This window comes from Lactuca saligna, chromosome 8, assembly GCF_052625555.1.
Source record: "Lactuca saligna cultivar CGN05327 chromosome 8, ASM5262555v1, whole genome shotgun sequence".
NCBI classification, from domain to species: domain Eukaryota; kingdom Viridiplantae; phylum Streptophyta; class Magnoliopsida; order Asterales; family Asteraceae; genus Lactuca; species Lactuca saligna.
The window spans coordinates 13,810,188-13,833,091 of NC_136424.1; the positions used below are offsets into that span (position 1 = coordinate 13,810,188).

Sequence of the window (22,904 nt, forward strand, 5' to 3'; positions counted from 1 at the left end):
CCCTTGCATCGGACCGAAGTCCAGAACTGACTGTACATAGCATAGTATAAACACATATCAACTAGCATAAACACGTATATTGCATACTGCATCGGACCGAAGTCCAGAACACATAACACAAAGACATGTTTGAATCACAAAGACATCAAGCAATCTAACTACTGCATCGGACCGAGGTCCGGAATTACTGCTAACTAAACGGACTGACATTATGGTCGTAGACCCGTTCCTACTGGAAGGAAACTCACCTCGTAACTCTGGCTGTTGAGATGTTAAATCTGAAACTGGCTGACAGTTGCTCCGGAACTCCCCGGCTACAATTCCCATAAACACTAAATCAGATACCAATAACTGAACTGAGGGTAAAATGACTATTTTACCCCTGGTCAAAGTCAACTCCCTGGTCAAAGTCAACTCTCTGGTCAAAGTCAACTTCCAGTTGACCGGACTTGCCGAGTCAGGGCGCAGACTCGCCGAGTCCCTCCTCTACTAACTCTAACTTTAACTCATAGAGTCCCTTTCCCACTCGCTGATTCACCCTGAACTCACAACTCGAAGGAAAACGGGGACTCGCGACTTGACTCGCCGAGTCTAAGGAACAACTCGTTGAGTCCTATCGTGCAGATTCCAAACAATCGAATCCTAATCCATTCCAGGGAATCTAACTCATAGATCAAAGCCCATGGAACCATCTAAACATGTAAAGTTGCTAACTTTATGTGTGACTAAGAAGGAATGAAGCTATTTCACTTAAACACCACTTTTCTAGGGAAAACTCATCCGACTCGCCGAGTTGTAGAACAACTCGTCGAGTCTAAGGCAATCTTCATCGGACTCGCCGAGTTGCTCATCCAACTCGTCGAGTCCACGACTATCTTCATATGACTCGCCGAGTCAAGCTTGGGACTCACCGAGTCCATTCAATCCCTTTTTCATACAGACCTGATTTGAGCCATACAGCGGCTCCAAATCACAAATCTAAGCTTCTAGGGCATGCTTAGCACGTAAAGTTGCAAACTTTACGTGCATGCATGGCTTCAAAGGCTTCCAATGAAAAAACTAAGTGCTTAATGGGGTTCTAAGCTCAAGAGGGACCTCAATCACGACCATGACTGAAACTTTACACTTCTAGGATGTAATGAGGGTCCAGATCTGAAGTATAACCCGATCCTAAGGCCTTATAAAAAAGAATTTGGGGTTTTGGGCTTAATATCAACAATTTGGGGACAACCAAGATCTACAAGATCAACAAGAAAGATGGAGACTTTATTACCAAAAAAGATGACCACAAATAAGTGTGTTCTGGATCTACTTCCTCTTCCTTGAACTCTTCAACCTTCTCCTTCTTCTACTTGCTCCAAAAGTTCCTTCACAAAGCAACAATTACTCACACACTCTTTAAGGGGGTTAGGGTTCGGTAATAGATGCTCCGAGGGTGATGTAGGTGAGGTCGGGGAGAATTAATGCGTTTAAATAGGGTGCAAACCCTTAAAATTAGGGCTTCATCCAGACAGGCAGACTCGTCGAGTCCATCGTATGGACTCGTCGAGTCGCCACTTAAGTCGCGTGATCAACCCGTCTATACTCGACGAGTCGGGCTACAGACTCGTCGAGTACCCCTCAAGAAAGAAAATACTTAATTTAAATCACATACCATAAATGGGGTGTTACAACGCTGGATGATATGATTGCGGGGAAAGAGAGAGAGAGAGAGAGAGAGAGAGAGAGAGAGAGAGAGAGAGAGATCTTGAGATGGAGAAGAAGAGGAAGCCGGAGGCGACTTTGGGTACAGGGAGTTTGGGCAAGAAGCCTAAGGTTTCAGATCATAGGTCCAGAAGTCAGCAGAGCCACAGTCGGTGTGGCAAATATGGGAGATTGCACGATGGGGCGTGCAGGGTAGGAAGTTCCGGCTGCTACAAGTGTGGTTGGACTGGGCATATGAGCAGAGATTCTACAACTTCTACCACCGCCACTGCAACATCAGATCTGATTTTCTTCCATTGCAATCAGAGGGGACATAAAAAGTCCCAGTGCCCGCGCTTAGCCACAACAGGGAAGGTGTCGACACCCTCCCCTACTACATTGAGGATTACGGATGGTTGTTAGGTCCAGGCTGAGGCGCAAGTGGCGAAGAGTAGAGCTTTTTAGATGACATCAGAGGAGGCGCGAGCGACTCCTGACGTGGCGACGGGTATGTATTTTCCTTTTATCTCTGCATTTATTATTGATTGTTTCCAATGTTACATGTTTGCGTATAGGGTCGTTCTTAGTGAATGACATTTCAACTACAATGTTATTTGATTCGGGGGCTACCCGATCGTTTGTCTCTCTTGCGCTTAGCAAGAGGTTTAGCAGAGCTCCAGGGGAGTTGGATTGTCCACTCGAGGTGGAGATAGCTAATGATAGGACCGTCAGGGTCGCGAGAGTGCATAAGGCATGCTCACTACAGTTATTCTATGAGCAGTTTTCGGTAGACCTGGTCCCCATTCCTTTGCACGGGAACAAGGTGTAATGCCCGTAGATCCGGGCTAGTCAATTTAGAGATAATAGGGGTCGAAAACGACTTTTTGACAAAAGATTATTTAGAAGGAATAATCTTAACCAAGTTTTAGAATATGTCTCAAGGGTTCCGTACATATCAAGAACGCCGAAATCCGAGTTATAACGAAGAAGTTATGGCCCGTCGAAGTTTTACGGCAAAATCGGCACGACACTGGGAGACGTAAAAAGTGAATTTACGATAGAAGAATTTTTACCTTTAGTAATCTAAACGAAATTCGTAGTGTTCGTTAAACCAAGAGTGCCCATAAAAAGAACGCTCGAATCTGACTTCATATGAGGAAGTTATGATTTTTCGAAGTTTCGGCTTAGCAGTGTACAACCCGAAACTCGAATTTTAGTTCGAGCAGTTTTTGGCTTATGCGACCTAAAAAGAGAGTTGAAGATCTCATTAATAGGAACTCAACAGTAAAAAGACAGACGAAAACGGAGTATGTATGAAGGAGTTATGCAAAAAACCCGTTGTAAGTGAGCTATGCCTACCCTATCTTTAGTATAACTTATGTTTCAATATAGTAATGTTATTAGGACCTTATAAGGAGTATTTGGGCTATTAATATGGGTTATATAAGTATTGTTTAACGCTTAGGGAAAATGACTTGTAAGGGTAACGAAGTATCAACATTATACAAAAAATACCATTAAACTTTTTTTTTTGTATATATATCGCCAACCAACTATAAAGTTTGTACACATATGACCAATAAACTTTGCATTTGTTCAAAAAATACCATTGCGTTACTGGTGATAGTAGGTAAACTGCCAAGTGTCATGCCACGTGGTTGCTGACATGGATTTTACTGTTTATTATGTACTCATTATACTATTAAACTTTTTTTGTACACATTATACAATTAAACTTTTTCTTGTACATATTTTACCATTAAACTTTTTTGTACTCATTTTACCATTAATCTTATATAATTTATTCAAATAAAATAACATTTCAAAAAAAGACATATTATTACATCAAAATGGGTTTTCCATCATTGTTACTCCTTGATTTTGTAAGGTTTGGGGGAGAGGGTTTGTTTTTGACAGTGATACTAAATACTCCCTTTTGCAACAACATCGTACATTTATGTTGGTCATACATCAACTGAAAACCATATGTTGTTTACCCCCCCCCCCCCTGGCACTCTCCCTTATTGATTAGAAATATGCATTAAAGTTATATTGTTGTTTACCGATAGGAAAATGACTTATAATGGTAAGTTTATTAAAGTTTAGGTAAAATAATGAAGAGTTGATTATTTCTTAGGCACTCTATAGGGAATTCTCAAGTTCAAACCTTGTGGTTTTCAATCGATGTATGACCAACATAAATGTAAGATGTTGTTGCAAAAGGGAGTGCTTAGAATCATTGTAAAAATGAACCCTCTCCTCTAAACATTACGAAGTCAGGGAGTAACAATGATGGAAAACCCATTTTTATGTAATAACATGTATTTTTTGAAATGTTATTTTTTTTAATAAATTATATAAAATTAATGGCAAAATGTGTATAAAAAAGTTTAACGGTAAAATATGTACAAGAAAAAGTTTAATGGTATAATGTGTACAAAAAAGTTTAATGGTATAATGTGTACATAATAAACAGTAAAATCCATGTCATCAACCACGTGGCATGACACGTGGCGGTTGACCTACTATCACCAGTAACGCAATGGTATTTTTTGAACAAATGTAAAGTTTAATGGTCATATGTGTACAAACTTTATAGTTGGTTTGCGATATGTATACAAAAAAAAGTTTAATGGTATTTTTTGTATAATGCTGATACTTTGTTACCCTTACAAGTCATTTTCCCTAACGCTTATATAATAATAATAATAGTAAGACTATTAATTAGTCTCGGTGAATATTAAGCTAAATCCTAGTGGTAGTGATACTAGGTTTTGTCGAATGAAATTGTTTTGAGATAACAAAGTGTTGTCCGAGCGCCGAGTCACCACCGTATCAGGTGAGTGCATAGTTACTTTCATCTTACACATAGATATGAAGTATTTTACGTGTTATGTGTGCATATTATCTGAATACTTGTTGTCTATGCTAGATGAACTTTTTTATATATGTTTTAAATAATTTAAATTGTATACGTATTTTATATCTACAAATATGTTGGGTATGGCATGGGTAGATGAATGATGAGAGATAGACAAGCACAGGTAGTTATGAACTTAGTACCTGTTAGACACTGGTAGCTATGGACTTAGTACCTATTAGATAAAAATGGGTAGCTATGGACTTAGTACCTGTTAGGGATTGGTAGCTATGAATTTAGTACCTAATAGATAAACACTGGTAGCTATGGATTTAGTACCCAATGAATGAACTTCAGCAGCTATGGAATTAGTGCTTTACGAATGAGCATTGGCAACTATGGATTTTGTGCCAGTCCTATAACCCTGGAAGTAAGGGACTTAGGAATGAATGAACGAGGAAACAACTGATTCTTAGGGTAGATCCTTAAGAGTAAAGAAGATAATGGGGATGAGTAATTGGGTTGATTGTTTGATTGACTAAACATAATAATTATATTATTGTGGGTTGAAAACCCTATGTACTCACCAAGTTTCCCAACCTGACCCACTCAGTTTATTTATAACACAGGTGTTGATATGAAGTCACATTACACTGAGAGATTGAAGAGGAGTAGATCACTAGTGTAAATGAATGTCAGTTCTGTTTATGCTTATGTTTCTGTATTGACGACGACATACCAAATGTTTTGAAATGAATAAAAATACATTTCTCTGGAAATGCTTTGATAATGAAATTATCATGTTTTTCTGGGAACAAATTCCGCAACATTTTTATTAAAAGAGGTACTCTGATTTTCATACAGCATAAACAAAATCGGTCTTTTCTGGCCTTGAAAATTAGGGATGTCACAGTTGGTATCAGAGCATTAGTTTAAGCGAACTAGGAATATGGATTTATTTCTAGACTTAAACTTAGAATGCTAAGTGATGATTTTGAGGAGTGTGTCTAATGAATTTAGATAATACACCTGAATAGACACAACACTAGATTATTTAGGGAAAATGCATAACATGCTTTTATGTGCTAAATGATTTATGATATGCATTATATGAACGGATCTATGGTCTGTTGCCGACCGGATTTGGAAACTTTATGTGCTTAGATTTCTAAACGTTTAATTACGATATTAGAACTGGCATGTAATTTTTCGGAGTAATAAGGAGATTTACACGTCTATCGTAAATAAAATCTTTCCTATCTTAATTCTCGTCATTTCGCACCGAACATCTGATCTGGTGTATAGATCAAAATGGCAAGAAACCACAGTGGAGCTGGGAATGCAAATGGGAATAGGAATCAACCCCCGGTGATTCAGCAAATACATGTTGTAGTAGAAGCTGTACCCGATCCAATCACCATGGCTGGAGTATAAGCCATGATTCGAGCTATGTTAGCCGAACAAAGGGAAGAAATGAGGCGGATGTTTAATAGGGATGAACCTACCATACCCATTGAACAACCCGAGCTGATTCCCGAGCAATCGAAGGAAGGGAACTATAGCCGTCAAGTGAGTCAAGCTGGGACTCAAGGAGAACGAAGGAATGGGCCGGAGAAGGGAAACGACAAGGATGGGTGAATGTATAAGAATTTCTTGGCTGCCAAGACACCAAGTCTTTATGGAAGCCCAAAGCCGGTTGAGATCATGGACTGGATCTCCGAAATGGAGATGGTGTTCGAGAGCTGCAACTGTAGCGAGAAATAGAAGACCGTCTTTGCAGTCAGGCAACTGAAAATTGGAGTCTTGAGCTGGTGGAAGCTATTGGCAGATACGATGCCACGAGGAGAAGCCCTAAGGATGTCATGGGAAGAGTTCTTGGAACAGTTGAAAATGCAGTACTGCTCAGAGATAGATCTGATAGACCTAAACAACGAGTTTTAAAACCTGAAGAAATGGAAGATGAGTGTTGATGAGTATGCCACCGCATTCACCAAGAAGATGAAGCTATTTCCCTACTTGGTGCCTACTGAAATCTCCAAGATTGATAGGTTTGCTAACGGACTACCCACAGACTTTGGCCCAATGGTCAAAATGGCAACTACTTTGAAAACAGTCGTTAGAGCAGCTAAGAACGTAGAGACCCAGATAAGAGAAAGGGGTCTAGAAAAAGACAAGGCAGGAGAAAAGCGGAAGTTTGAAGGATCTTCAAGGTCCAACAAGGAGGGAAAATTCTCAAAGCTTGGAGGAAGAGAAAAAGGTGAAGCGAGATGGTGTGATAAGTGCAAGAAGAAGCATAGTGGGAAATGCAACGAAGAAGTGACATGTTACAAGTGTGGGAGGACCGGTCACTATTCCAAGGACTGTACACATAATGATAAGGTATGCTACAGATGTGGAGGTAAGGGGCACATGTCCAGAGACTGCCTGAGGAAAAATAAAGCAGCAACACTAGAAATGCCACCAAGGCCAAGGGCATTTCACATGATCCTCGACGAAGCACAAAACCATGCGAGGAAGCAAGGATGAGGACTTCATATCCGAAGATCGAGTTATGCAGTAGCCATAGTATCGTATGATGTAGCCTGTTAGAGGCATAGTTTAGGTTGAAGTTGAACACATATGTAATAGTTTCAAGAAATAATAAAACCTTCGTTTTGTTATTTGGTGTGTTAAACTGTTATGTGATTTTCTTGTATGGTGGCTTGGAAAACTGCAAGACAATACTTGGGACGAGTATGAGTAGGTGTGAATGGTAGTAGATGCATATACTACCGGAAGCACAGGACTCACACTTGGATCAGGGAAAGTCACAAGGTTACCAAGAAGCTAGTAATCGATTTCGTTTTGTTCATGCATGTCATTACCATTTTTTCGGTAATGATTAAGAAGGCGATCGTCATTTCGAACGTAGTGGTCATATTAAATTGAGTCCAACTAAAACGAGTATGTTACGTGGTTTAGAGAACCAAGTTCGATGTAACATTTGACTTAGGCTAGAAGATTGAAGTGAAAGATAATCGAAGCGATCAATAGAAGTATCCCGCTCACTGTTAAAGAAGTTGGTAGCTAGAAATGCTACAAGTGGAAATGTGATTATATCACATTAGAACATGAAGGAAAGTGCATTCCATTCCAGAATTTGACTCTAAGATACTTGAGTTTGAGCGTTGAAACATGCGAAGATAGGTCATTAGAATATGACACATAGGTCCATTGTAGTAATCAAACAACTTATCTTAACTTTGTTAAGAATAAGGAAGAGTCTCTGATAAAGAGTGAAGTTGTGACATGAAGGTCATGATTGAAAGTCTAACGTGAGATAGGGAGCAGGTGAAAGATTGAGCACCGCCTGTAGTCAGGGATTCCAAGAGTTAGATACTCGTTCGAAGCGACGTAGAAGTTACTGTTATTACTTAGGATGAAGAGATAACTTATGGAGTCATCATGTGAGCCCTGTTTCATTGATGATTCCGGGACGTAATCATCCTAAGGGGGAGATAATTGTAACGCTCGTAGATCCGGGCAAGTCAATTTACAGATAATAGGGGTAGAAAACGACTTTTCGACAAAAGATTATCTAGAAGGAATAATCTTAACCAAGTTTTAGAATATGTATCAAGGGTTCCATACATATAAAGAACGCCGAAATCCGAGTTATAATGAAGAAGTTATGGCTTGTCGAAGTTTTACGGCAAAACCGACACGACACCGGGAGACGTAAAAAGTGAATTTACGACAAAAGACTTTTTACCCTTAGTAATCTAAACTAAAGTCGTAGTGTTCGTTAAACCAAGAGCGTCCATAAAAAGAACGCCCAAATCTGACTTCGTATGAGGAAGTTATGATTTTTCGAAGTTTCGGCTTAGCAGTGTACAACCCGAAACTCAAATTTTAGTTCGAGCGGTTTTTGGCTTACGCGACCTAAATGAGATTTGAATATCTCATTAATAGGAACTCAACGGTAAAAATATAGACAAAAACGGAGTCCGTATGAAGGAGTTACGAATTCTCCGCGGTCATTTAACAGTCTAATCTCCTCCAACTGTTAAATTTAAGATCGGTCAATAATTAGCCGACGGAGTCTTATGAAATAGATTACCTTTCTCTCAATCAATAGATGTATCTAGTCTGAAACGGTACAGTACAATACGAGACAATGGAATGCAATGGGATAGATGGTAGAGGGCTGCCTGCACCCAAAAGCGATGATTCACTATGAAAGTTGTAGATATTTTTTTTACCTACGCGTGGGTATAAATAACATCGAAAACGGAGCTCGTATGCGAGAGTTATGATTTTTCTAAGTCGGGAGGCTGATACACGATATTGGGTGACGTGACACCACCATAATTGGACACGTGGCACCACCAGAAGGATGCCACATGCACCAACTCGGCGAGTAGGTCCTCCTACTCGGTGATTCCATCAGTAAGCACCCCTATAAATAGAGGTTCCGGGTTCCCTCACTTCCTCACACCTTCAAACCTTTCTTTCTCTCTCTAAACTCTCTCTCTAAGCCTCCCTAACCCCCTAAAGTCTAGGTAAACCCCCTAGCACCCGAAGGAAGCCCCGAGAAAAGAGTCTTTCGGCTCGGGAACGTTGCTCCAGTGAAGCCCAATTTTGTGAAAAACCCGCTGTAAGTGAGCTATGCCTACCCTATCTTTAGTATAACTTATGTTTCAATATAGTAATGTTATTAGGACCTTATAAGGAGTATTTGGGCTATTATTATGGGTTATATAAGTATTTATTAACACTTATATAATAGTAATAATAATATCCAGACTATTAATTAGTCTCGGTGAATATTAAGCTAAACCCTAGTGGTAATGATACTAGGTTTTGTCGAAGGAAATTGTTTTGAGATAACGAAGTGTTGTCCGAGCGCCGAGTCACCACCGTATCAGGTGAGTGCATAGTTACTTTCATCTTGCAGATAGATATGAAGTATTTTACGTGTTATGTGTGCATATTATCTGAATAATTGTTGTCTATGTCTTTCCCCTTTACAAAAATGCACTGCTGCCATACGCCAGTTGGCATATGGCACAACTGGTGACCTCTTTGATGAATACATACGAATTGGTGAATCAACTTCAATCGAATGTCTACAAAACTTTTGTTGATGCGTGATTGAGGTTTATTCAAGCCATTATTTGAGAAAACCAAATGCTAATGACATCCAAAATTTACTACAAAAACATTCAGAAAAGCACGGGTTTCCTGGTATGCTTGGAAGTATTGATTGCATGCATTGGCCTTGGAAAAATTACCCGGTTGCATGGCAAGGTCAATATACTCGAGGTGATCAAGGTTTTCCAACAATTATGTTGGAAGCAGTTGCATCACAAGACCTTTGGATATGGCATGCATATTTCGGGGTTGTCGGGTCTAACAATGACATTAATGTACTTAACCAGTCACCGTTATTCAATGATGTATTACAAGGTTATGCTTCTGAATGCAATTTTACTGTTAATGGAAGAACATACACAAAAGGATATTATCTTGCAGATGGTATATATCCTGAATGGGCTACAATGGTTAAAAGTTTTCCACATTCGGCCGACCCAAAAAGGATCAAGTTTAAAGAAATGCAAGAGGCTGCAAGAAAGGATGTGGAGAGAGCATTTGGTGTTCTTCAATCTTGTTGGGCAATTGTACGAGGTCCAGCAAGATCGTGGCAACTTAAAAACATAAAGGATATAATGTATACATGCATTATATTACATAATATGATCATAGAAAATGAAGGAAATGCAATTAGTAATTGGTCAGATGATGTTGATCCTCCTATACGTGTGAATCGAGGACCTGTCGAAGAAGTTCAATATCAAATTCAAAGAAACTCTGAACTACGCGATAATGTCGTACATCATGCTCTTCGACATGATTTAATGGAGCATATTTGGGAACGTTTTATTAATATGTAATATCACTATGTTGTATTATAATAAATAAGATGTTATCTTTTTAAAATGTTTTTAAGATTTATATATATTTTTTATTGTTTAGAATAAAAAATATGAAGTAACTTAATAAATTAAATTATTGAATATAAAATAAAATAAAGTATAATATATATATATATATATATATATATATATATATATATATTGTTTATTGCAAAAAAAAATATTAAATATTACTTTCTATTGAGAAAGAAAAACAAAAAAAAAGTTTTTACAATAAAATGAGAAAAAAAAAGAAAGAAAAAATAAGTTTATATAATAAATTGAAAAAAAAAGAAAAAAGATAAGAAAAACCATACCACCAGGTTGAATGGGGATTAAACCCCTCATTCAATCAACCCACTCCACAAAGCATTGTATATTCATTCAACTGCCACATAAGTTTTTTTTTTTCCATTAAACTCTCCATTAAATGATCATTGTAGATGGTCTTAAAAGCATGACTTTTAATATTAAACAAAGCAATAGTAAGAACCTTCTTACAAGAATGACTTTTAATATTGAACATACAACTAGCTTTATGTATATATATCTTTTTTATATAGGACTACCTTTATATATAAACTCTAACAAGATTATATATATATATATATATATATATATATATATATATATATATATATATATATAATCATACTTTATGACTTTATTTATAAGTTTGTATTTCTTCAAAAATATTATTTCTATAAATAATAATTTTCTTATTAGTGAAATATTATTTTCATAAAATAATAATTGATTATATTTATTAATAATCAAATTAATAATAAATTATAAATTAATGGTAACTTGATAACTGTGTAACCCTATATGATCATATGTTATTAACAATACCATTCAATAATGATTCTTGAACATATAAATCCAAGGAGTAGATACCTCATAAGATTCATGAAAAGGTAACATGTTCTAGGCTTCAAGAAACGAGGGAAAAGATTTAGTATTAATGACGACTTCGTTAATACTATGGTATGATGAGGGAAGCTAACTAAGAATCTGCAGAACAAGTTCTATGTTAGTAATGGGTGATTCGACATCTTTGAGCTCACCTGTAAGGTTTTTAAGAGTGTGGAACCGAGAACCATTAGCGTTAAGTTTAAAACTGAATTGGTAATAACATTCATGAGAGAGCATACCAGACTTAACATTGATGGACTTGTAGTAGAGGATGGTGATGATGAAGACATAATTATATAAAGTGAAAGCAAACGAGGGTTACCGCATGAGAAGATCCAACAGAGGTAATGCAAACCCGATAGAAGATTGGCGGCAACACAATGACTGATCTAGATTTTGGGACAATCGCACAAGGGGAGACAACAAGGCAGTAACAAAATGATGGCAACAGATTACACAAAGCAAAGATGGATCACACACAAAAAAAAAGAAATGACCGGGACTTTTTCTTGTATGGCTATATGTAAGCCCTATGCGTTGATTATAGAGGGCCATGTGCCAAAACTAAAAATCGGCCAATTTTTTTTACTTATAACTAACCTTTTAATTTTTGACTTCCATATAATTACTTAGAAGGATGACATAATTTCTGAAATAAAATAATAATAATCATTCAAATACAAACTTCTAAAGTAGAATTTTATAAATCTATTTGACTTATAAATCAAAACTTAAATTTCAGAAGGAAAAATACCAATAACACTTTCTATTAGAGAAAAGTACAGACAGATATGAGGACGATTAGAAAAGAAAAAAAAAATTGATTTACTGCTTTCTCCCTTGCGTGTTGATGTGACGATGTGTTGAGAACTAAATAACAATAATCGTATTAACTTAATTGGCTATAAGGTATTAATTTAAAATAAATAAGGCTTGCCACTTGTCGCCGCTAAAGATGACGCCGGTAATACTTGAAAACGGTGATCCGCGTCAAATTACTCTCATCCGTCCGTTTTGTTTTCAATCCAACGGCTGTACAGTAAAGTGAAAACGCGCAGACTTTTCCCTCCAAGGTGTCGCCGCTATTGCCCTGTTGTTGCCGCTTATACCTTAGCGTCGCCGCTATTGTCTGTCGCCGCTAATACCCGTGTAGATAACCCATTTCCAGTTCCCTTTTCTTGTTGCTGCTTAATCTCACGAAATCTTACCAGCCTCAAATTAAGTTGAAGAAGAACGGTGCTAGCCCTCCAGCCACCAGAAGGCCGCCGCACCTTCCCCCTTTACCGGCCACCATTGTGCTCAATTCCAAAATTGCCCTTCAAGGTCAAATTCCTTCAAATTCCTCCATTGTGCTCAATTCCAAAATTGCCCTTCAAGGTCAAATTCCTTCAAATTCCTCCTATTTGCTATTAGTTTTTTGTTTGGATGATAAATTGGTTTGATTATGTCGAAATTGCCTCTTCAATTGGTGTGATGTCATTGATAAACGCAAGACCCATTCGTATTTTTTTTGCTTGTTATCTGTTCATGAATATATAAACTGATGATATATGTGGGAAATTACTTCTTGAATTGTTATTGGATCACCTATAAACAAAGACCATTAGTTTTTTTTTTCTTGCTGCCATGAATGTGCCATGAATGAGCGATGAGGAATAGAGATGGCAAAAAAACCCGTACCCGATGGGTACCCAAAACCCTAACCCAAGTTGACCGGGTAAATCCCCGAGTTGACCGGGGATGGGATGGGGATGGGTATTACCCGAATATAAAAAGCGAGGATGGGGATGGGGATGATTCTACCTGTCGGGTACCCATACCCGTACCCGAAATCGGCCCCGATGGGTACCCGATATATATATATATATATATATATATATATATATATATATATATATATATATATATATATATATATATATATATATATATATACTATTACACTATTACTTATGTTTTTATTTTTAATAATGCATAAGCAAATTTTCAGTAGACATAAGGTTTTTTAACAATCAAACGTATAGTTTTGCGAAGAATTTTTATATATTTTTTTTGTAAAAAATGATTTTATTTGTAACCTTGAATGTTATTGTTCGTGTTTGAAGACATTCAGTGATTATAGTGTTTTATATTACTTATGTTAGTTTTTGTTTTATTGGTTAATATATAATTATGAGTTATTTTTCATAAAAGTTCAAAAGTTTGTAACGGGAAAAAATCCCTGATTACCCATTGGGGATCCCCGATACCCATTGGGGATGGGGATGGGGATAGATTTTTAATCCCCGATGGGGATGGGGTCGGTTATAGGGATAGGGATGAAGATTCGGATATGGGGATGGGGAACACGAAACCCGGTATACCCATACCCATTGCCATCCCTAATGAGGAAGAAGCAGGAGGTATCAAACCTCCTAATTTAATTAACCAAACTCCATTACAAAGTATATATTGGTCCGCAACTTCTGATTTGTATGGTTTTAATCTTGCTCTAAAAAATAATTAAAAATCTAGTCTTAAACAAAGAAACTTCAATTAAAATCTTCAAAGTTTACCCTATTGAAATTGGCATGAAATTTGGCATGAAATTGGTTTAAAAATGAAATTTGACATGTTTTTGTTATTTTTGTTTATACCACATTGGGTTAAAAATGAAATTTGTGTATGTTTTTGTAATTTTTGTTTATACAACATTGGCATGAAATTAAAATTGGATCTATATATACATTTCTTTGATTTTGTTTAATTAGAAAATCAAATTAACTTATCTTTAGAATCAAATTAAGTTACCTTTATAAAATTAAATTAAATGTAATTATAAAATAAAATCAAAATTAAATTAAATTACCGTTATTAATAACAATGTACTTCTAATAATTTTAATTTAATTATAAAATAAAATTAAATTAATTTTAAAAAAAATCATTAAAAAATAATAAATTAATTGTAAAATCAATTTAAAGTAGTTTTAAAATCAAGTTAATGTTAATATTAAAATAAATTAAAATTAGTTTAAAAAATTAAACTAAATTAATATATATATATATATATATATATATATATATATATATATATATATATACACACACACACACACACATACATTATTTGTTCATGTGTTCCCATGTTGGGATATTTTTTGAATCCTCAACTTTATGAATACTCTACTTTATTTTCGTTTCCCGTAGGGTAAACCTTAAACACTAAATTATGTTTCAGTTGCATCATGTCTATTGATAAAAGCTGTACAACTAATCCACATCGTCAATCTCCCGAGTTCCAGCTAGGACTCGACTCTTTTGTCGAGAGATCCATGTCTGTGTGTAAAGGTGAAACCAGATGTCCGTGTGAGAAATGTGATAATCGTTACTTCATGGATCCGAAAGCAATGAGACGTCATGTTCGTATATATAGTTTCAGTCAATCATACGACACGTGGATATATCACGGTGAACCTTTAATCCCTCCAGTTGTAGATGTCGTATCGCCAAGCAACGAGATGGCTGATGTTATTGACGATGTTATGTGGGATTCGAGAGAAAATGATACAAACCTCGATGAAGGAACCTCGAATACAGGGGGTAGTGGTGTCGATGATGATTTTGAAGAGTTGTTAGAGGCAATCGAAACCAAGTTAAATCCTGGTTGTACGTTTTCATTCCTTGATTTTTTTAGCAATGTTGATGCATATGAAGGTGAACAACAAATGGACTGATAGTTCATTTGATCAACTCCTTGAGTTGTTGCATTCAGCATTTCCACCAGACAACAAGGTTCCCCGTTCATATTATTTAGCAAAAAAGAAACGAAAGATGTTAGGTTTGGGGTACGAGTCAATTCATGTGTGCAAAAAAGATTGTTTTCTCTTCTGGAAGGAACACAAGTCATTGAAAGTTTGTCCCGTTTGTAAAGAGAGTCGGTAGATTGATAAAAACACCATGGGTAAGAAAGTGGCTCATAAGGTGTTACGGTACTTTCTAGTGACCCTTAGACTACGCCGTATGTATTGTTCGCGGTACACTTCTAAAAATATGATATGGCATAGTACTGGGAGATCAGAAGATGGTGTGATGCGTCATCCCATTGATGGAGAGTGTTGGAAAAAATTTAATGTAGATTACCCTGACTTCTCGAGCGAACCTCACAACGTACGTCTAGGGTTGGCAGCTGATGGCTTTAATCCATTTGGTAACATGTGTAATCCACATAGTACGTGGCCAGTTGTACTCACCACATACATTTTGCCACCATGGCTTTGTATGAAAGAGTCATCATTCATGTTGGCCTTGTTGATTCCCGGCCCAAAAGCGCCTAGAAAGGACATAGATGTTTTCCTTAGGCCATTAGTGGAAGAGCTTAAGTTTTTATTGCAATCAGGCGTACGTATTAAAGACGCAACGACAAATACATTCTTCATGATGAAAGCTATGTTGTTATGGACAATAAACGACTTTCCAGCTCGTAGTAGTTTATCGGGCTGGACTGGACAAGGGTATAGAGCATGCCCGACTTGCAATGAAGACACTCCTTCGTACCGTGCAGTAAATAAAGTCTTTTATATCGGTCATCGTCGGTTCTTAGATGCTGATGATACATTAAGGATGAGTTTGAAATTTAACGGGCAACTCGAGACAAGACCCGCTCCAAGACACTTTACCAATGAAGACATACAAGAGCAGCTAGGTCGTCTAATACTTCGTAAACCGGGTAAACATCCTAACACTCTCAAAGATAACATGGATCAACTAGGATTCGAGTTGAACTGGTCAAAACATAACATATTTTTCGAGCTCGAGTATTGGTCTTCTCTGCAGCTGAAGCACAACATAGATTTGATGCATGTCGAGAAAAATGTGGGTGAGAGTCTTTTGGGTACTTCTATGATGAATGATAAGAGTAAAGACACATCAAATGCACGTGAGGACTTGAAAAATCTGAATATCCAGCGTAATCAATGGTTGCAAAAAAAAGGGTAACAAGTTCACTAGACCACATCCAAGCTACTCATTCAAGAAACCTGACCACAAAATCTTTTGTCAATTTATAAGAGATGTTAAATTTCCTGATGGGTTTGGATCTAACATTAGTAAGAAAGTGGTAGATAATGATACTAACATTATCGGGTTGAAATCTCATGACTATCACATTCTTATGCAACGTTTGATATCGATTGGAGTTAGAGCGTTATTGGACAAAGAAACTTCTACACCAATTGTAGATCTTTGTTTGTTTTTCAAGCAAATTTGCTCCAGAACACTAAAGGTGGAGGACATGAGGAAAACAAAAGAAGACATTATTAGAATCTTGTGCAAGTTAGAGTTGATTTATCCGCCAACGTTTTTCGACATTATGATTCATTTAGTTTTGCATTTACCTGATGAAGCGATTGCCGGAGGCCCGGTATGTATGCGATGAGTGTATCCGTTCGAAAGGTATGTATGCGATGAGTGTATCCGTTCGGAAGGTTGTATAGTTGAAGGTTATATTGCTGAAGAAGCTTTGACATTTTGTTCGATGTACCTTCGAGATGTCAATCGCCTTGAAAGAAACGAAGACATTGTCATTGAAAAAACAAAGTTTTGGATGTTTGAGTCCAAGTGTCGACCGACGAGAGCAACGCAAATCAAACATCTTGATATAAGGGAGAAACGTAATATAGAATGGTTTATATTGAATAGTTATCAAGAAGTCAGACAATACATTGAGTAAGTATTCTTACTTTTAATAATCTTTCATTATTTATTGTTACTTATATATTTTTTCATCAATATAGAAAATTCAAATCTGAACATCCTGAAAGTGACGAAAAGACCGAATTTCCCAATTGGTTTCTTGAAAAGGTAATAATAATTAACAAACAAATATCTTTGATAAATATAACGAATCAAAAATACATAACACATCAACATATGTTTAATAGGTTTATCAGATGGAAAAAGAAAACTCTCCAGAATTCCACAAAGAGTTGTCATCCCTTTCAATGGGTTCACAAATGGATATTTATACTTCCACTGCGTGCATAGTCAACGGTGTTAGGTTTATGGTACTTAGTCGTGATGTACAACGTAAAACGCAAAACTCTAGGGTTCTAGCGGTTGGTGAGAATGGAGAGAAATATTATGGCCAGTTAGAAGAGATTATGGAGGTGCAATATCCATATGATTATTCGACTGTAATATTTCGGTGCAAGTGGTTCGATACGAGAGATATTCATGACGATAATTTCATAAGTATCGACACAGAAAAAGAAGCATACCAAGATGATCAACTCATATATGCTTCGCAAGCCAAACAAGTGTTCTACATCCGCGAGCCTATTAATCATTGAAGAAACCAAAACAACAACCCACATTGTGTCGTCGAGCATGTTAATCATCGAAATATTTGGGATCTACCATCCGACAATGCTCGTGTCCAAAATGCTTACAGTGACTCTGTCCAAGAAATCAACAATGTGGAGGCCGAAAATGTTGACATAGTTCAAAACAACTCTTCATCTGGAGCTAGACTTTTTATCGACTTCTCACAATACTTTCAAAACAATGTTGATGTAGCTCAAAACAATGTTGATTATGACGATGAAGACGAGACTGAAGTACCTCCGCCAACGGGTAGAATCGATAATGTTTCTGATGAAGAGACTGATTATGATGATGGCGATTCTGATTATGATACCGATGAAGAAGACATTGAAGTATATGATGAAGATTCTGATAAAAAAAATCAATTTTTTTTTTGTAATAGAAACTTTATTTGAAATGTACCTTTTAATTCATATTGTTTGTCTAACTTTTATTTATGTTGTTTGTCTATATTGTATATCTTACAATTATGCAGGGTAACTAACTTTTATTCATATTGTATTTCTATATTGTACATCTTGTAATTTACGGATTGCAGATGAGGTTTACTTGGGCGATACTCTTGGCCATGATGGCCGATGTTATGGGGCTTGGACATGGAGGTGATGGAGCCGGGGATCCACCACCTCCAGTAGGCTTTGGTCGTGGTCAACACGAACAGGATGGTGAGTTCAATTATGATATATTTATTAACTATTTTTATTATTTTATAATAAGTTATCGTGACTAATATTTTTAATTGTATTTTTTCAGCCAAGCTTCCAAAAAAAAGAAGGGGCAAAATATCGAGCTTGGAAAGTTGTTACGGGCAAACAAGGGAAAGCCCGTGGATTTAGATTTCAACAGGGAGATCACATATTCCCCTGTCGGGAAGCGTGGTAATTGGTTCACACATGAAATTGGGAGGTATTTGTGGAACAATGTCCCTTTCAACGTATCTGGTTGGGATAATGTTTCCCCCGCCTTAAGGAACGCAGCAGTTGTACATCTAAAGGTAACTTTGATACAATTTTAAGTTTAGTTGTGATTGTTATTTAATTAACTAAATTGTTTGTGTTTTGCAGAATAAATTTGATTTGAATAAGGTTAACATGGATCCGGAGCGTGCTTAATTGTTGCGGAGCATTGATTCGAGTTTTGCAAAAGTTTATAGAGGCCAAAAAAGTAAAGCCCATTCTTATTTTAAGGAAATCGGGGGGCCTACAGATATCCCAGCAGCATTAAACAACCCTCTAATGGTATGTCACATGAAAATTGGGCGAAGGCAGTCGAACATTTTCAAACGTCAGAATTTTTAAGGCGTTCGGCAATACCAATCGCCAAGGGGTATTTTAAAGTCCTGCACTCGAGCAACAATACGTAAGTGGTTAATTTGTATTTTTCATATAAGTGTTTATATCATCAAAGGTATTTAGTAATCTAATTTTTATGATTTTTATTATATTTTAAAAATACATAATGCTTTACTCGAGGAGATCAACCAACGAACCCAAGCTACTTCTGAAGCAAGCAGTCTAGCACCAACTGATATAAAAAATTATTTTGAAAGAATATTGGGTGTTTGATGCGGACATATAAGAGGCATTGGGCGTAAACCCCCTACCGTTGTGTCCATGTACGATCAGGAACAACCAATGACACAAGAACAACCACAATCACATGTAATTGTTAGTAAATGCTATAATGGAAAGTAGAATGCTATGATGATATGTTGGTAATATATTTTGTTTTCTTTATAGTTGGAAATGCTGCAAACAATACTAAAAGACCCGGCCTGTTCTGCAGCATTGGAAGAGTGGTTCCGCTCGTTGCCGCTACCAAATAATGAAGGAAATGAGGACGAGTAGTTACTTTAGGATTTTATGAAATGTTTTGTAATTTGGAAGAATATTTTAGATTGTGGTATGGATTAATATTTTGGATTTAGAATTTTATGAAATGTTTTGTAATTTTCAAGAATACTTTACAATGTGGATGGATTAATATTTTGGATTGATTGTGTATGTATTAATATTTTTATAACAAGTTATCAAATTTTATAAATGCTATATGGATTAATATTTGGATGATTATAAATTTATGTTAAATAAATAAACTAAAAAAATCAAAAAAGTATTAGCGGCGACATCTTTTGTGGCGACATACTTTTATTAGCAGCGACATGGTATTAGCGGCGACAAAGAGCATTAGCAGCGACGTGTTGTATTAGCAGCGACATATGACGTATTAGCGACGAAGCATTACCTACGACCCATTTGCAGCGATTTGTCGCCGCTAAAGGTATTAACGGCGACAACCCAAGCCTTTAGCGGCGACAGGCGACGCCACTGTTGCCCGATCTTCTTGTAGTGAGGGTACTAATTTAATGAATGATTAATGCCATGTGTTAGACCACAAGGAGTGGGCAACGTTTTTACGTATTATTTTGAGGTGGCAATCAAAAAACGACGTTATAACATCTTGTACGCCGCCATCCTCTTATGTTATTTGGTGTTATGTTAAGAGATGTTATCATGGCAATGGGAAGCAATGTGAGAATTAACCAATCAAAAACTATTATTTCACACACTCTCTCTAACTTTATTTGTATGTCTTAACATGTGATAATATTTGCACACCATTTCCTACATAAATCAAATGGTGTTAAAGATGAAATAACATGTGAATTGACAAATTTTGGGTATAATAACATGTCTTAACAGGTTGCTCATACCCAATATTCCTAGAGAGTCTCGTTGGGTGTCAAGCGTTTTAACCATCTACCTGGCCTGATACTTATTGTCTTTATTCTCAAAATTTGTTATATATAGAGTATCGGGAAAAAAAATCAGACCCCTAAACGACACGCTCTATACGACCGCACATCCTGCATGTGCATAGGGCTGGTCCTGGCTGCATGTATAGGTGTAACCCTAGGTTGATAACATGTTGGATAAATGGAAGGAATTAACGATCACACAATTAAATCAAAACTAAAGTGATGTATCAGAGGATTAATGGTGTAATATATAGTACTAGTAATCCATAATTATAAAATACCCGTCAAACTATCACATAAAACGTAAATCTCATGAGCAAACCTATAACTCACACAAAGATACTAATTAAACACGTCAAATTGTTCCAGGAAAGCATGCTCAAAGATTAAGTGGACAGCTTACATGCAGTATATTACTTGAACTCCATTATGAAAAACGACTAAACAAGAAATCGTACTCGATTGGATTGTTCAAAGCCCTAACTCTTCAACCCCCACAACATGTTTCTCTAATGGCCTGTACATGTAAAACATAACCATACAGAACACAAGATTGCCGGTTTCCTTTGCCGCATCAATCATCCATGGCCACTTGTCAACAACAAGGGGAGCCAGTCCAAAAACAACAATAACTCTCGTAAAAAACACGTATCCAAAAGCGGCCAACACAAATAGACGCAACTTTTCCAAATCCCTAGCAGCACTCCCATCAGTCTCATGAGCCTCCCTCAACGAGATGATAGATGAGTACATGGAGAACATAATAACGCAAGAGCCGTAATCGGACAAGAAAAAAACTGCCTTCCACTTCCAATAGTCGTAACCAGAATGGCTGGTTTCCCCTGCCTTTATAGAAGCTACACTACCTAAAACCTGAAGTAGGATCACATCCATCAAAATCATCAAAATCAAAGTATCCATTCCTTTCCAAAACGGCTTCTGTTGGAATAATTCAGAAATTAGTTTTGAAATGGTCTTATGTCACATTTTTTATGTGTTGAATAATTCAAGCCATGTTGGCTGATGAAGTCCGAGTCCTAAGCAAGTAGGGGTAGTTGCAGAAATTTTAGCATTTTCTTTGTTTAAATAGATAGCTAGTTGTGAACGTTGATGGATCACTTTCCCTTCAGTTTCAGTAAATAAAGTCTCCAAAAGCTATAAGCTTTAAGCAGTTTTTGTGCTCTGTTTCTTTTGTTACTGTTTCATTGCTATACTCTTGATAAAAGGCTTGTGAAAAGCCAACAAGTGGTATCAGAGCATACCTGGTACATGCCCAAGTATCAACCGAGAAAAGAAGAAATGGCAGGCAGTGGCAGCAATGGGAATGGTGACAAAGATGGGCAAATCACTCTACACTATCCGATGTTGACTAGAAGCAATTACAGTGCATGGGCAATTAAGATGAGGGTCTTTATGCTGGCTCAAGGCGTTTGGGATGCAGTAGAACCCAGAACAGCCAACACTCTTGTTGAAGCAAAGAAGGATAACATGGCATTGGCTGCCATTTATCAGGGAATACCGGAGGACCTGCTCATGACATTGGCGGAGAAGAAGACTGCCAAAGAAGCTTGGGAAGCTCTCAAAATTATGTTTGTAGGAGCTGATAGAGTGAAGATTTCCAGGATCCAAACACTCAAGGCTGAACTAGAAGCCATGAGCATGAAAGAAACGGAGAATATTGATGATTTCACCGGAAAAGTAATTAACACAGTCAGCATGTTACGAACCTTGGGAGACAAGGTAGAAGAATCACAGGTTGTGAAGAAGTTACTCAGGTCTGTTTCGTCCAAATTTCTTCAGATTGCCTCGACACTCGAGCAATTTGGAGAGCTGGAATCGATGTCCGTTGAGGAAGTAATCGGGAGGCTCAAGGCGTACGAAGAACGAATGAAGAGCTCATGTGAAAGCGATGATCGGAAACTCTTGTTGACTCACAAGGAGTAGTCCGATAGAAACAAAAAGAAATCAGAAGGTGACTCAAAACAAAGAGTAAGTCGAGGTGGTATCACTGGTTCTCGTGGCGGTCGTGGTAGAGGAAGAGGAAGAAACGGCGGAAGTCGTGGTGGTCGCGGTGGCAGAGGCAGAACGCATCACCACAAGGAAGGAAATTCCGGTGCATCGAGTAGCCATGACAAGAGTAATATTTAATGCTATAACTGCCAGGAGTATGGGCATTATGCATCTGAATGCAAAAATCCTCAAAAGGAACGAAGCCATGAGAATAATCTGGTCCAAGAACTCCATGAAGACGAGCCTGCCCTGTTGCTGTCAACATACGAAGATGAAAGCCTAGTATTCTTAAATGAAGAAAACCTCAGTCCTCAACTGAGAACCCATGGTAATCCAAAGAACACATCTTGCACATGGTACCT

The 22,904-nt window shown here is 37.1% G+C and overlaps 1 pseudogene; it reads right to left on the bottom strand.

Moving 5' to 3' along the window:
- Window positions 1-21,003: 21,003 nt before the first annotated feature.
- LOC145009414 (protein CANDIDATE G-PROTEIN COUPLED RECEPTOR 7 pseudogene) lies at window positions 21,004-21,453 on the bottom strand (annotated as a pseudogene).
- Window positions 21,454-22,904: the final 1,451 nt, after the last annotated feature.